The sequence below is a fragment of the Ischnura elegans genome, chromosome 11, assembly GCF_921293095.1.
Source record: "Ischnura elegans chromosome 11, ioIscEleg1.1, whole genome shotgun sequence".
Lineage (NCBI taxonomy): Eukaryota > Metazoa > Arthropoda > Insecta > Odonata > Coenagrionidae > Ischnura > Ischnura elegans.
The window spans coordinates 98,589,882-98,605,782 of record NC_060256.1 but is presented as its reverse complement, the minus strand read 5'-3'; the positions used below and the strand labels follow the sequence as shown (position 1 = coordinate 98,605,782).

Sequence of the window (15,901 nt, the reverse complement as noted above, 5' to 3'; positions counted from 1 at the left end):
TCTCCAAATTATTTCTTTAATTAACTCATCCAGAATCAGTGATATGTTGAAATTGGGATTTCGTAACATTGACTCACTGCAAAATAAAAATATTTTTATTTATAATTTTTATGTGGAATAGTATGGGAAATACCAAAAGTTACACCTCATTACTTGCAAAAACTCTATAATTTCCAACAAAAAACGATTAGTTCAAAGAAGTAATTTGACTTGAATGACTTGAGCAGGATTTATACGCGGACCCCCATATTCAGTCACGTACGATACCTATTCCACCGTCAAGCTGACAATAATCGAAGTAAATATCATAAGGGATTTAACTGAAACATTATTTCTTTTGTGGTACTTCTATTGCCAAATAACTCTTGCCAAATGAAACGAATGCACTGCGCGCACATTTCTTCCTTTACCAGCAGCATTCCAGCAATATAATGTGCAGATCTTATGGAATGTATCATTCCCGCTCACCGTTAATGACTTGTTTTGATTTTTTGACTCATAATGTGAATAAAACGAAAACTATCATTATAATACAAAGTGGCGGATCTATGGGGGGCTAAGGGGGCTATAGCCCCCCTCTTGGGTATCCAATTTATACTAGATAGAATGATGAATTTTTTCCGACCCCCACTACAGCTGGAATTTTAACCTCAATTGAAAGCCCCCCGTGCCCCCCCCCCTTGTCACTATCCTGGATCCGCTACGGTTAATGTGTATTAAAGTGCAGAATAAACGCAAAACACCATATTAGCCATTAGCCATTTGCATGTGGAATACTTAAATTTCACTTTACTGGTCCCACCTCATGGGTCCTCTGAAAATTTCAGAATGATTGCTTAACCTTTAAGCAAGTGACACGTCGAGATATTAAGAAAGAATAAAACTGATCATTCGGAAGTGGTGCAATTTTTTTACGAGATGGTGTGATTAAAGAATGAAATGCAATGTATCAGACATTATCGTATCTCCAAAAGAGAATGCGTAGAAAAAATACCTCAACTGCAGTTTTACCCGTCATCAGTGTAAAGTTGCCGATACAAAATAATCCGCTGCCCCTTCTTAATTGCCGTTCCATCAACCATGAGAACTTAAGGAGATATTTTTGACTGATTCCCTTATTTAATGAGTCCCTACGTCAGCTAGGAGAGCTGGATAAATCGGGGATAATCGGAGGTAGGTCCACCATAATTGAATGGCCACGTTCGTTCGAATACCTGTTGAGGCGCATTCATCGCAATCGAATAGCTATTCCTCGTATCTAACGCTGATCACGGACGACGGATTTGTTTGGGAGAGGGTGGGGAAGTGGGGATTTTCTGCAGGGAAAGGGAGAGGGCGTTGGACGGGGTTGAAATGACGGCCGGGGGAGGGTGTATGGCGGGGCCTGCCCTGTGCAGAAGGAGGATGTTTGAAAGGGAGAGGAAGAGAGAGGAGGCAGAAGCAGCAGCAGGTGTAACCCAATCCTCCCTAAAAACCCTTCCACTTCAAATCCTCGTGATCCCTCGTATCCCAATTCCCTTCTCCTCTCTTTTGTGCTCCTCTCATGGCCAATGATCGCCGCGGTCTCCATCGCAACACGGACAAATAAAAGGAAAAGTGAATTTGATCCCCCTGCCGGAAGAAATAGGAGGAAGGCGGACGAGAAAAAAAGGCAAAGAAAAAGCAAAAACCTCAAGAATAGGTTATGGCTAAATTTAGCGAAATTCGATACCGCATCATCCTCATCGGTTATCAATCAGCATATTAGTTTGAACTTGCTCTCCAATCAATACTCTCTTCAGCTAATTTTCAGCACTCACAATTATATTTTACACCTTTTCTATGCATATCATGCGAGGATCTCGCAATAGGCCTCTACTTCAATGACGATTTTCATTATGCCATCGTGTTTATTTCATGATATAGCCAATGAAGTTGTCCCGTTTTTTTTCTTAAGGTTTTCAAAAAAAAAAACTGCTGTCCCCTATTCACATATTGGTTCTCTCGTAATCGTTATTTTTATGATCGGGTGGATTAATCGAATAGATATAAGAAATTTAATAGTTTAACCCTCCCTACCTACCTGGGGTTTTTTTTGACCCCAGCTCATAGAAAAATGTGAATAACTTTTTAACTTTTACAGTTTAATTCATATTATTTTAGGAATGCTCCTATAAAACAAGTTTACATCAATTCCATTTTTCATTTTCAAAGCATTTGCATCAAGAATCCTAAAAAAAAATAATTTCTGGCTTGGGGTCAATTCTGACCCCAGGTAGGGCATGTGGAACTAAAATCTCCCCGATCGTGATTCAACACCTGGAGGTGAATTATCATCGTCTTTCATAAATAATCGAACAAATGTTTGCTTTTTTGATGACTCTGTCATGTAAGGAATAAATATTAGCATTTTAATCATAAAATGAGTAACATATTGAATGTTAAAATTATTAGAAGGGAAGAACATCGTAGAAGATCGCCATGGATTTTTTGGATGTATTTCCTTCGCATGTGATACCGAATTTGATATAATGGTAATATACACCGTCGTATTGAAAAAGCTTTATTACCACTTAGGGAAATGAATAGAGGATTAGCTAACCAAAAGCAAAATCTATTCCATACCAGCAGTGTCAAATGATTGAACTTGGATACTAACTCATAAGCAGTCAATCATGTTCACCTCACCCCATCTCATAAAAACAGCTGAATAATACCAAGTGATTGCTAGCAAACTACGTTTTCAGCTTGCTCTGCAGCTTCCAACCCAAATATTATCAGCGCAGAGCTAATTCTTCGCCATCAGGGTGTTTTCTTTGTAATCAGCAAGGCCTAGTCAATGTTTTCTCCGGGCGTCGTAATATTCGTCCACTGAAATAAGCTCAGCTGATACAGAGAGATAACTTGTGGTCGCTCCTCTGATGATTGTAGAAGCCCTCATTACTCTGCAACTTTGAATCTAACTGTTATCTTCGCAGAGCTGATTCTTCATCAACAGTGTGCTTTCTTTGTAACCAGCAATCTCTCTCAATTGTTCTCTCCACTCGTATCTTGACTTACTTACAATTAGTAGTAGTATTCGGCCTCTGATATGAGCTCGGCATATACAGTGAGAATCGTCACTTGTGGTCACGCCTCCGTCGACTGCAGAAGTCATAGCTAACCTTTGTATCCGGCTCAAGAGTATCTCCCACATTCGAATTATTAGCGGACCGGTAAGTGTTTCTTTGTAAACCATAGTACTACCTACCAACTACTTCAGTACTAATTTTATTTCCTTTACGGGAAATTGTTCTGATTCATATATTTACAAGGTTATATGAAGTTTTTGAAGCCTCTCGTAGTTCCACTTTCCTTTTTTTTCAGCTCCCGTGAGGAAATAATCACAATATTTTTGTGAGGGTTTTGAAGGAATCGATGTGTTTTAAATATTGCATCTAGTGGATTTAAGAGCAAAGCAAAAAAATCACTTTGTCAACGGCATATGCATTTGTTGAATGGTTAGTGTTGTTTTATTTGCCAAGTGCGATGTAATTGCAACTCCTACTTATTAGGGTGTATTCTTATGCATATCTCCTCTTGTCGAATGTAGGATTAGGTTATACAGGAATAATTCCTAATTATGGCAGCCTATAGAGTCAAATTTGCTCCTGGATACAGCGAGAACGAAGCTCTTACCGATTTATTTGGCTCAGATGAAGAAGGCATTCCAAATGAGAGTGATGGAAGTGAAGCAGAGGAAGACAACATGGAGGTGGAAATAGAAGACCAAGAGGAGGATGAGGAAATACAAGATGAATATGTCAAAGACGATTCACGGTTCATGGTGAGTAAAGATGAAAAAATAAAATGGGATACTGTGGAGCCAAAGACGCCTGGAAAAATACTCTCCAGGAATATTATCAGGCAGGACGCAGGTTTCCCAGGACATATTCAGTGTGTGGAAAAATCTGAATTTTTTCGATGCTTTATAACTGATTTAATGGTTAAAAATATTTGTCAATACACTAATCAACGGGCAAATCAAATCAAGGATAGGAAAAGCTTACGCAAATGGAAGAACCTCGATTTCATTGAGTTTTTAGCTTTTCTTGGCCTGTGTATCACATACGGTGTTCAGAAAGGGCGAGGAAAACCTTTGAACGAATTTTGGTCAGATGAATTTGGATTTCCAATTTTTAAAGCAACTATGTCAAGAAGTCGCTTTGAAAATATTCTAAACTGTTTAAGATTTGATAATAAAGAAACTCGGGAAGCACGCAAAAGGGAAACAAAAAACAAGGCAGAAGCTGTGTCAGAAATGATGAACTTATTTTCTAGTGCATGTAAAAGTTCATTCATTCCGGGTCCGAATATCACTGTTGATGAACATTTATGTACTTTTAGAGGAAGGTGTGCTTTTAAAGTCTATATTCCCTCGAAACCAGGAAAATACGGTATTAAAATTTGGATGGCTGTGGATTGCGAAAATATGTACATTGTAAATTTGCAAATCTACGCAGGTAAACATGGAGATATGCGTGAAATACAGCAAGGGAAGCGGGTAGTAATGGATCTGGTGAGTCACTTGAGTGGGTCTGGTCGAAACATCACCACAGATAATTTTTTTACAAGTTTTGTTCTTGGCCAAGATTTATTAAAATTATCCCTAACACTCGTGGGTACAATGCGAAAAAATCGCAGGGAATTGCCACCAATAATGCTCCCATCAAAAAACAGGGAGATTAATTCCTCAAATTTTGCATTTTCCCATAGCACACTTTTGACTTCTCATGTCCCCAGCAAAGGAAAATCAGTGGTATTATTGTCTACTCAACATAAGGCATTTGAAATATGTTCCTCTGAAAAGAAAAAACCAGAAGTAATTCTCTATTACAACTCAACAAAATTTGGTGTGGATACTGTGGATCAAATGGCTCGACAGTATTCTGTAAAAAGAGGGACTAGACGATGGCCATTGACTATCTTCTTTGATATCGTGGACCTTGCAGGTATAAATGCATATCAAATGTATTTGAGAAAATACCCCTCTTTCCGCGGAAAAAATTCTAGGCGGCGGTTCCTTTTAGAATTAGCAAAAGAATTGATAACGCCTGAAATTCATCGTCGAATAGGAAAAACCGGTTGCCAAACAAAAAGAATTCAGACTGCCATAAAAAATGCTGGGATTGGCAACATTCTGCCAGAAAATGAAATCGAAATTATGTCCAAAAATAAGCGTGGTAGATGTTGCATATGCCCACGTAAGAGTGACAAAAAAACCAATACTCATTGTAATATTTGCAATAGATATGTGTGTAGTAATCATGTTCAAAAGAGAAGCATCTGTATGCAATGTGACAGTAATGGTAGTGGAGATGAAGATTCAGATTAAAATTTGCCACAAATATTTTGAGTCATCAGAATTTGTTAAAATACTTTATTTTTATTACAATTTCTTTGTAAATTGTAATAACAAAGTTTTAAAATTACAGTGCAACTGTTAACTTTTAAAAATATGCATTCAGATAATCAAACTATGTACTTAAATATGTAGTTCTATTGTGTCCTCATTCAATTCTAAAAATTGTAATATTTTTAATTTTTTGTAAATTATCCAATGTATATATTGGAGTGGGATTTTTCTGTTAATTGACCTGTTATGTGTTCAAATAAAATACTCATTAATATAAGTCATTGGAGTATTATTTTTCATTAAAAAAAATAATATCCACGATGGGGTCAAAAAAGACCCCAAGTAGGTAGGACGTAATTTTTTTAGTAACAGGTGGCGAGGGTTAATTAAATATCAGAAACAGATAATGTTGAGAATAAAAAAAATAATCAAATTTCACTTATGAATTTTAACTATCACATTATCTGGATGTGCATACTTGCCTTACCTTCATTTTTTTAATAATAAATTAATAAGTTTATCTTATCGGCTAAAGAAAACTCCTTTGGAGCTTTTATAAATACATAGACACTCAGGTTGTAAATTTGCTGCTTCAAAATCACAAAAAGTCACAAAAAATATGAAAAAGGAAATCAAAGATATCAAGTTCTTATTCCAATACAGTTATCAAATTTCATCAAAATGAATTGAAAACATACATTTTTGATTTTTTTCCAAAACCATGCCAATATCATTACTAATATTTTAAAATAAAAATCAAAATAATATAATAATTTTAAACAATATACAATACAAAAGTATACAGTAAAGCAATCGAAATAAATTTGGTCAATACGAAAATACGTAAATTTAAAAAAATGTTCATGCTAATATAATTATCAATTTTCTTGAAAATGAAATGAAAACATTTATTTTTATTTAAACCGATGTGATATCCTTCAACTTTTGGGGAATTTAATTCCATGTACAGCAAGGCTTGATGCAAAAGGAACTTTGATGCAAAGAAGTTCTGAGACAGGGTACAATAAATTAATTCTAATTTCTGGCATTCTTAGGTCATTTGATTTTTATTCAGTGAATTATCTATATATTGGTGGGTAATGTTAGAAAGTGATTTAGATTTTGAAAGTTTGTACATGACGTATTCCATTTCAATATTTCCTCTTTTTTCTGTGTAAAATGTGTTTAATTCCTTGTTCTTTGGAGTGATTTGCTCATAGTATGAAATATCGCACGCATAATTTTAAACACAGGTCAGAAATTTCTGTACTTTGGATACTTGACGTTTAGGCATCAATACTATTTGATAATTTTTACGGCGACACGACCGAAATATTATACAAAGTATAAAACCCGTGACGCATAATAATTTAAATAAATGAAATAGAGATATTCAAGATTTATTTTATTTTCACCATGGAAAAATTTCCCAAAATCATCCCTGAGAGGGTTCGCCTTTTTAAACAAATACTGTGCTTACTTTTGTACCTGTAGATCAAAATATTTATCAATTACATCCAGCTAAGGCAGATAGATGATCTATCCTTAAAATCATTTTTGAGGAAAGTATCATATTATGCCTTTCTATAGATATGAATTCTTTCGGGACATCACTTGTAGCTAATCATGAAGAAGGAAGTCTTGAAGTGTGGGCCAGTTTCCTTCTCCATCGATTCCGCCGAAAGACTCTTCAACAATGTCTAAGTATACACATCCCTTTGGAGTTTTCCCATCCCTTTTCCTTCCGGTTTCGTGGAAGGATAATGGAATTATGGATAACTGGCAAACGCCGCTTTCATGAAATGAACAGGCACTAATTTTATCCGATATCAACATTTGCACCTATTATTATTGACAACCACCAGTTAACTAATTAACACTGATCTATATGGAACACATTAAAGGACCACAATGCTTTGCTTAGTGACCGAAACAAAGAATACTGATTTCAATTATTAGGCACTTATAGATGCTACAATTGGGTGAAACGCGTCGTGCTGATGATCAGATGCATTTAGTGGCAGGGTGTAATAATTATTCAAACTTGCATGTTAAAGCTAGTACGAGCAAAAGGATGAACTTGCCAACTGTATAGAATGCGATTTCAAAAAACCAAAATACACTATAGCAAGTCATTGCATTCAATTATGATTCAGCCTATTTGTCATCAATTTTAGTCAGGGAAAAATTCTCCCAAAATCTTTATTTCTCATTTTGTGACTGTGCCATTTGCACCAGTACTTACGTGATTGAGATTGAGCACATTCTTTATGATAAATCAAAAAGTGACAAATTTTTCAAGGGATAAAAATTACATATTTGTTTTCCGGTACAATATCACACTGTTATCATGTTCTTTCACGCCAATAGTAGTAATTTATCCTTCAAATCCAATTCCATTTTTTTTCTGAATAGTATCATCTTCACTAAAGGAGTGAGTTTTCGTGGGACGGCGACTATTGTAGCTGATCGGATGGGAGGACATCACACTCTCTGTCTTCTCTTCCCCCTCACCCAACCAGAAGACACTTCAACAACGCCTCCCCACCCTCCCCACCCTCTGCCAACCCCTGGGAGTGTTTTTTCCCTTCCTTCCACCCCACAAAACCCTCTCCCGTGCTGTGTGGAGGGAGGAGAGAGCGGAATTGTGGGAATTCGTCCACGAGGGAATTGTGCCGACAGCAGTGGCCGAAAGGGGTTTCTTTCGCTCCCCTATAAGACGAGGCGATCGACCGTCAAGTGGAAAAGTTTAGTCGGCCAGTGTCCCTCTTCCGCCCTTTGAAGGGGCGACCGGAGATGAGGTGCACTCCACAGCCATGGAAGCAGCAGCAGCAGTAGGCCAGTCACTGCCTAGCCACTGTCTAGTGACGGCAAGGATGCTCGGCTCTTCCTATTTTCCCTTGCTCACAGCGCGCCCTCTTCTGGGAAGCAGAGGGGCGTATCGCGGCGGTGATATGGGCGACTCTCTCGCTGTTGGTTTTCCTTCCAACCCCCCCCGTAAACTATTACGAAGTTTTCTCATCTACAACGAGATGAGGGCAATTTTTGTGCTCCTGTGTGGCTTTGATACAGCTTTGAACAAGAATGACCGACTTGAAGGCTATGAAACGGGATCTGCTTAAGGGAAGTATAGCGGAACTCGCAAACAAGAGCTAATTATTTGTATGCTGACTCTGAAAACCCTCGCAAGGAAAAAAAAGAGGGTGGGCGGAAAAAGTAAGGGATGAAAGCCTTAAAAAGTTTCCTTATGAGCAGCGTAATGCTACTGGTCTCAAATATTTATCTCATATTCACCAACCATCTTATCGCCAAGGAAATGAGGTGATTTCAAACCAGTGGAAAATGGTCCCGTTCAGCCGACCGAAGGTGTTGCAAAATCTTTTTCCAACGCCGCATTCTCGCATCCTAGTATCTATGCTGCGACTTTTAATAACGTAAGTTGAATACGACTGTTTTGAAAATTCAGGTGGTCTCAGCCAAGGAGTACAAGTGTTTTTTTTTAAACAGAGTTAGTTACAGAAATTGGGAAAAAAAGTAGAAGACATCAACTAGATATTTAGTGATGCATTTTATTTTCCACTCGATGTCAGCACAGAACAGAGAGTCACTTGTATCCTTTAGCCACCAAGTTTTTGTACATTTATTTTATAAACTCTGTACCTCACTATGGTTAGAAAAAAAATCACTTGTACCCCTTTGCTTCTCATTCCCTCAGTTAACCTGCTAATGGAAATGGCCAGGGTCTAGTATACACGACCAATCGATTAATTGACTAAAATCAATCGTGAACTCACCTTTTCCCCCTTGCTAATAATTCTATTCCTCAATTCCCATCTTTTGCGTATAGGCAAATAAATCTGAGACTTTCTAGCTACTCAATGATTGGTAAGAAACATTTAGGAAATCCATGACGCAATGCAACCCCTTCATTAGTGGCCAATGGAAACTCCTCGCGGTTTCGCAAGAACTCCTATTTAGATTAGGCAAGCACCACTCACATAACGTACGAGTTCTTTACATTCTAGTTACTTCCTCAATTACCTCATTGAAGGTTTCCTTTGGAAAGTATTAACCCATTCTAAATTTGTGAAACCAAAGAACCTGTGGCCTTGTCCATCGTGACCTCTGTGAAAATAATTTTGTAATTTATCTTCAGAAGATTATGAATCTGCAGGGCTTTTTTGTTAAGCTTGCACAAAAAAATCTGTTACTCAATTCTATTCATCAATATGCTTTTTGGTTGTTTACAAGAGGTGTCCTTGATAGTAGGTTGTGATATTTGGATGGGTAAATATTTTCATATATGCAGTTACTTCATAGTATTATAAATTACTTAGCTAATGTTCAATTCACTGCTCCTTTCATACTTTGTTCATAAACTCTCTACATATATATTTGTGACTGGCGATCTTTGTGGGATTGTACTCTGAGCAAATATTTATTATATTGCTATCGCCTCTCTCATTAAACAGGCAGCATTCGACTGAGTGCTCTAAAAGTGAGTTTACATTATTACCAACTTTTTATGATATTTCGTAGATACTGTCTACCTTAGTGGCATTTCAGAACTTATAGTGAATTTTTAATAACACAAACAAACGCATTTATTAAAATATTCACTAGAAAAAATATTAACCTGCATATTCGAAGTTCTATTTGGTTTCCTTACGAATGAGGGTTTTCGGGCGTTTCGCAGACGTTTCAGAGCCTATTTAGATCCTATTAGAAAACAAATGAAACGAAATAAACATGAAATATGCCTGTCAAGCATATACATCTGCATCTAAAAAATATTTAATGTGGAGTAGCTGATTGGATATGTGATTTTTGTCATCTCAGGGGTTTTCTAATGCTTTACTGAATTCGATTGCATGGTTTTCTTTTCAGCTCTCACACAAACGATGCTAGTCGGAGTTTTGATAATCTCGTGGGATGATATCCGCGGAAGATATTGCTGAAAAACTGTCAAAGTCACCCTAGTGCGCCTCTGAAAAGAGGGATTGCCTCTGATGGTTTTTGTTTTCTCACTTTGCGAGGAAAACCGATGGAAAGCCCAGATATTTTTCGACAACCCCCGGGGGAGAGCTGAGTGGGAGGTTTCCCGTGAACCGCGGCTAACAAAAAGATCGCACAAAAAGGGATTGTGGGCATCGCAAATGATTATATGGTTTCCCCGACGGGTTTACTTGACGATAAAATGTCGATTTCACACGAGAGGCTTCGAAAACGAAGCCCTCCCACGCGTGTGCTGCAGTGGCGAATCTGCCCACCCACTGCGGGTGAAAAGGATTGGAACTTGCGTGAAAGGTGCCGATATTAAGTCGCCACAGAATGTTATAAATCAGGATTCTCCAGTGAGCCAATAGATATGCTGCGGCCATTCTTGTTTCAAAATGGATTTACAAAAGTCGCCTCTCGCGGCGCTGAAGGCTGACAGATCCAAATTTCACGAGGAAATAACTCATAAATAAGTGTTATAAGTGAAATATATATATTCACGATGATATGATACTACACACGCATCATATATTACATGTGGAGTTTGTTTATCTATGGAAGCGAGACATGGACGTTGACAGCAGTAGATAAGTCATAAGTGGAAGGTTTCAAAATGTCATGCTACCGAAGATTGATGAAGACAAAATAGATCGACTAAGTAATGAGGGAATGCAAAGAAGAATGTGAGAAAAGAGAAGTCTTCTAAAAACATTTTGGAGAAGACAGGACAGGGTAGTTGGCCAGATTATGAGGCATAATGAAGGCTATCAGGCGGAACGCGTGGACGGGAAGAAAGGAAAAGGAAGTCCTCGAATGAGTTACTTGGGACAGGCTATAAAGGATTTGAAAGGGAAGGAATATATCTCTGTGAAAAGGTTAGCTGATAAAAGAGTGGCATTAAGAGCTGCATAAAAAAACCACACGATTGCTGGCTTATACTTGTGATGATGCATTTAATGCATACTTTTTTCTATGATATTCCTCTTTTGTACAAACGCTCTATTGTTAATACTGCGATTAAATGCACCTAACCACGCTGGGGACATTTCTGAAAACCGATGAATGTGCGCAAAATGTGGCAACGCAAACCGACCTTCCATGGGACGGATTTGGGACTCTTTGTAATCTTCTTTAGGATGAATCAAACAACACGTCGGTGAAAATGATCGCAGCGGGACGAGTGACAAGAAAGGTGTCGACGTTAGGGCACCATGGTGATGGCGAGCGGGGAAAAAATAATAGCGATAAAGAATCGCGAGGGAATAGGTTTGGAGGGAGGATGACCTCGCTGGCGCGTGTCGAAACCGGTAAAATGCGCTGGCGATGCTCTTTTGTTTGCGTAGATGCGTGGCTTGCATTTGTCGATGGTGGTGGTCGTGTTTACTCTTCGATGGCTTCGGATGAACGCAGTGTCGAGATTTTTCCTGCGGCAGACTGTGGCGTGTGTATCGCAGTAAATGGCGCTGATAAATGCTGTTGCCGAAGCGAAGCGGAGCAGATTGTGAACTGTGCGTGTGTTTCCCATATTCCAGTAGCACGAGTTGAATCCTCAATTAATTGACATCTAAATACCACCCCGCTAGCCGCCTGTGTGCGGCTGGGGATGGTAGAACAAAAATCGTTTACCAAAAGCAAAAATGAGAGCATATGATAGAACGAACGAGTACCTGTTATCAGCAGGTACCATCATGAAATTGCAGTGAGGTTTTGAATTGATATTCTGTGTAGCTCTGAAAAGTATCTGTCATTAATTCATTTCAAAGAATAGAATACATCTATATTTATTAAAGAATATGATACAAGAATAATGTTGAAGCGGTGTGGTGAAGGTACTGCGAAGAGGTATACGGGATATGCAGCACGTGTTTCTATCTTTTTAGATAACAGTTTCACCGGAATTTCAGTTGACTTCTTCAGGTCCTTGAAGTACAAGGAGTTAGTTTCGACCGCCTTTTCGACTCCAACGGATATCTATGAAACGGGTCGATACCACCCTCCTGCACTTCATTGATGTGAGAAAGCCAGCTGCGTGGCTGGTGAAAACGTTGTTTGCAAAGATGGACACACGTTGTGCATACCCCGTAATCCTCTCAGCCGCTTATTTTCAAGCTGCAATTCATTGAAAGGGTTTAGTAAATTTTCATTGAGTAGGTACACAAAAAATCCACCTGTTTGACTGCTCTGAATTTGGTCGGCACTCGCATTCCGGGGACTTGTGTAAGGAAGGACCCATCCCGAGGCAGCCGCCGAGAGCGAAGGGGTGAGTTGTTTTTTGGCAGGGCGGTTGGGAGCGTAAGAGGTCGTTCCGTGTGATTCTTGCGGAATGCGTTGGGAGGCGCAAAGGACGCTCCGTCGGAATGAGGAGGTGAAAGGTCTCCCGCCCTATCGGCTAATTCCCATTCCCCGGAATCCAGAGTGGCAGATAGGCGTGCTTAGAATGTAGCAGCGGTGGATGTGAGTACAGAGTCGGGCCAATATCCGTCGATCATTTTCCAAAGACGAGAAAAACCTCTTCTTTAGAGTTCTGGCAGTAAATTTAGGGTTTAGGGACGTCAACGGCTAAGGTTTGTTTGTATTTAGAGCCACGTGAATTCTGCTGATCGATATTTAGTGCATTCCAATAGGTATAAAGTATGATATCTGCTAAAAAGCCTATTCCTGGAGCATGGAATATGTTATTTCTTTGAAATCTCGATGTAAGTGAACCGATTCATAGACGACCGTGATATGGGCGTATTATCTAGCATGCCAAATTGGTGGTAAATTCAAATTGAAATATATTTCTCGTAAGCAAATACCTTTTATAATTTTAACTTCGCAATTGAACAACTTTTAGCATAAAGTTTCTGAACAACTATCTATTGAATCCATTTTCATTACTAATTCTATTTTCTTCTCATAATGCAGTTTGTTATGTAACCAAAGTGTTGTAAATACTTTGCAATGACAAAGCAAACACGCAACTAAGTACCAAAAGAAGGAAACTGTATAACAATAATTATTATATTGATAAATCTTTTTTTTAACCAACAAATTTTTTTTCGTGTTTCAGAGATTTTAGTGTATTTTATTTTGAGCGCAGTAAGTTTTGAAATCTTATGACGCGGCGACAGAAAATATGTGAACTGACGTTTAGCTGCACAACAATAAGGTTAAGAATAACAGACAACACAAAGTCCTATTTTCCAAGGAAAGGAAACTAAAAAAAACGAATTGATATTTTTTTATTAAAAACTAACGAAATTATTTTATTGCATAGGTAGTCACTAGCTCGGGACTGAACGTGTTGATTTTCTGCAAGTCCTGGTTTCAGAGATTTTATTGCGGTTTATTTTGAGCACAATAAGTTTTGAAAACCTTATCTCGTGGCTAAATGAACAGTCGCAGCTCCACATATATACCATCACTATACAAGTCATTTTCATGCAATTCATTATTCTCGAATTTCTATATGAGATACCGGGCACTAATGAAGGTAGTTGCGTCTATAAAGTTATAAAATTTTCTCTGCAGTGCGTGCTAAGCATAGTTTGTTTATTCTCTGCATCAGTATGAATAGGGTTTTGATTAGCGAACAAATCTCAGCCTCAAAATTACAAATTCCCCTCTATGCGTGGTTCTTTTGATAGACTACTTCGCTCCACCGGTTTATAAACAGCAACTCGCTGTTCCTGATTCTGTTTTACTTCCTCTGTATGGTTTTAATTCCGTCAATTTTATTCACAGTTATCGCATTATTCCACACACTTTATAATCCTTCCGAGATACCTCACTATCTTCCTCAGAAACTGAAGACGAGACCTTACTCCATATGTCTAAACCTTAACTCCCCTGATATTGCTAACTTCAGGAGCATTTTGTGTCTCAATGCGTGTCTAGTAAGATATAAAGCTGATAAGTTTTTCGTCTGCTATTTTCGTTTTCATTTGACGTTTTATCGGCTCCTTCGGTTCTTTGCCTGCACCTGCACCATAATAGCTTAAAAAGTGAATTTTTTATTTTTTATGTATACGCCCAGAACGCAAGCATAACCTGTATCAAATAATTGATAATTTTAGCACATAATTTTGTGTCAGCCAAAATAATTTCTTTTGATAGAAAATAGGTGCTACACTTAGAAAGGGTACGCGCGCACACAGGTAAGAATAAATGAATTTTATTTATTTCCAAGTGGCAATCTCATGAAGAATACATTTCAGATTTTCACTCAACTGCAATCTTTAATTTCATTGATTCATTCGGTGCTCAACTCAAGAGCCGGTTTGAGTCGGTGACGTTCGAGCTCACCCCAGACTAAGTCGCATATGTTTGAATGTCACACATACAGGGTGGAAAGGGGAAGGCAATGTCATCCTTTCCACGGGTCTTTACCTAGGTTGCACCTCTCATTAGTTCTGTCAATCTCGTCGGGGACAGCAAAAATACTCCTCACGGAATGCATTCATAGAAGTGAGGCTAAAACGACGACAATTTTGCGGTATCATTTATTTCCCATCGTTATTGTTCCGGGGGAAAAAATTCTGTTATCCGGTATGATTTCATTAAGTAAGTTTTTCGCCCATTTCCTGTCTGTTTAGAGGAAAAATATCCTGATCTTTCATATTTTTCCGAAAGCTATAGTTCTGTTTTCGAAATGTAGATAAAAGGTTTTTGACATGCACTTCGACGCGATATCAGAAACAATAAATAAAAATATCGGTGGATTAAAGGAAAATACTAGTTTAGATGGAGATGTAAACTTTCTCATTCAGTCATTCTTTTGTTAGTTTATTGTAAGGGAACGCGAAGTATCCGCAAACTTTTCATGAGTTGCTGGAATCATTAGAGATCTGGTTAATTACTCGCCTACCTTTTACTATGGAAAAACCATAATAATGTGAACAATAATAAGGATAGCAAGCCCGATGTACTAGTCCCAGGAATACTCATGGAGCGGCAAATCACTTTTTAGGAGTTCGTGGCGTCATTAACATTCCTGCAAGAGAGTTACCAACTGTAGATTTTCATTGTGAATAGGTCAAGAAGTGGTAGGCGGATGGAGAAGCAGAAAATAAGGATTTCCTTCATGTTTCAAACTTTAACATAACCGATATTGAAATAAGGTAAATGAAGGATATCTTCTGCTATCGTGTGGTGAATTTCCCGACCGTTTAAGATCTAACTCCGTGTCGTGGTCCTACCGTTGTGAAAGGAGCTTTGGCGTCAGTGGAAGGTATTCTTGCGTGGGGGATGATTGCGAGGGGCATTTGATTGAAGGGGTCAGAGGCCTTCCCTGCAAATCGAATTGGCCGTCACGCAGTCGTATCGAAATCACTGTGGTGAGATGGAGTTTAAACTCCTCCAGAGGAAATGCGCTCTGAAGGGATGACTCACCACATTGTTTCCACTTCGGAGAGCGAGCACGGAGAACGAACATATAAGGAAGAAAGTGCTTGCTACTCATTGATTCCAGTCACACTTTGTAAGTGTGATTTCCTAATTGGAAGACTGAATTGTGTGAATTTTCGCATGTCCTCGTGTCCATTGAGC

General features: G+C 38.4%; 1 protein-coding gene and 1 long non-coding RNA gene across 3 annotated transcripts in view; both read left to right on the top strand.

Moving 5' to 3' along the window:
* LOC124167583 (nephrin) overlaps positions 1 to 15,901 on the top strand; it is a 952,155-nt gene that overhangs the window by 861,937 nt on the left and 74,317 nt on the right. The window lies entirely within an intron of this gene.
* LOC124167584 lies at positions 2,933 to 4,332 on the top strand. The gene is made up of 2 exons (XR_006866731.1): positions 2,933 to 3,194; positions 3,346 to 4,332. It is a non-coding gene; the product is annotated as an uncharacterized LOC124167584 (long non-coding RNA).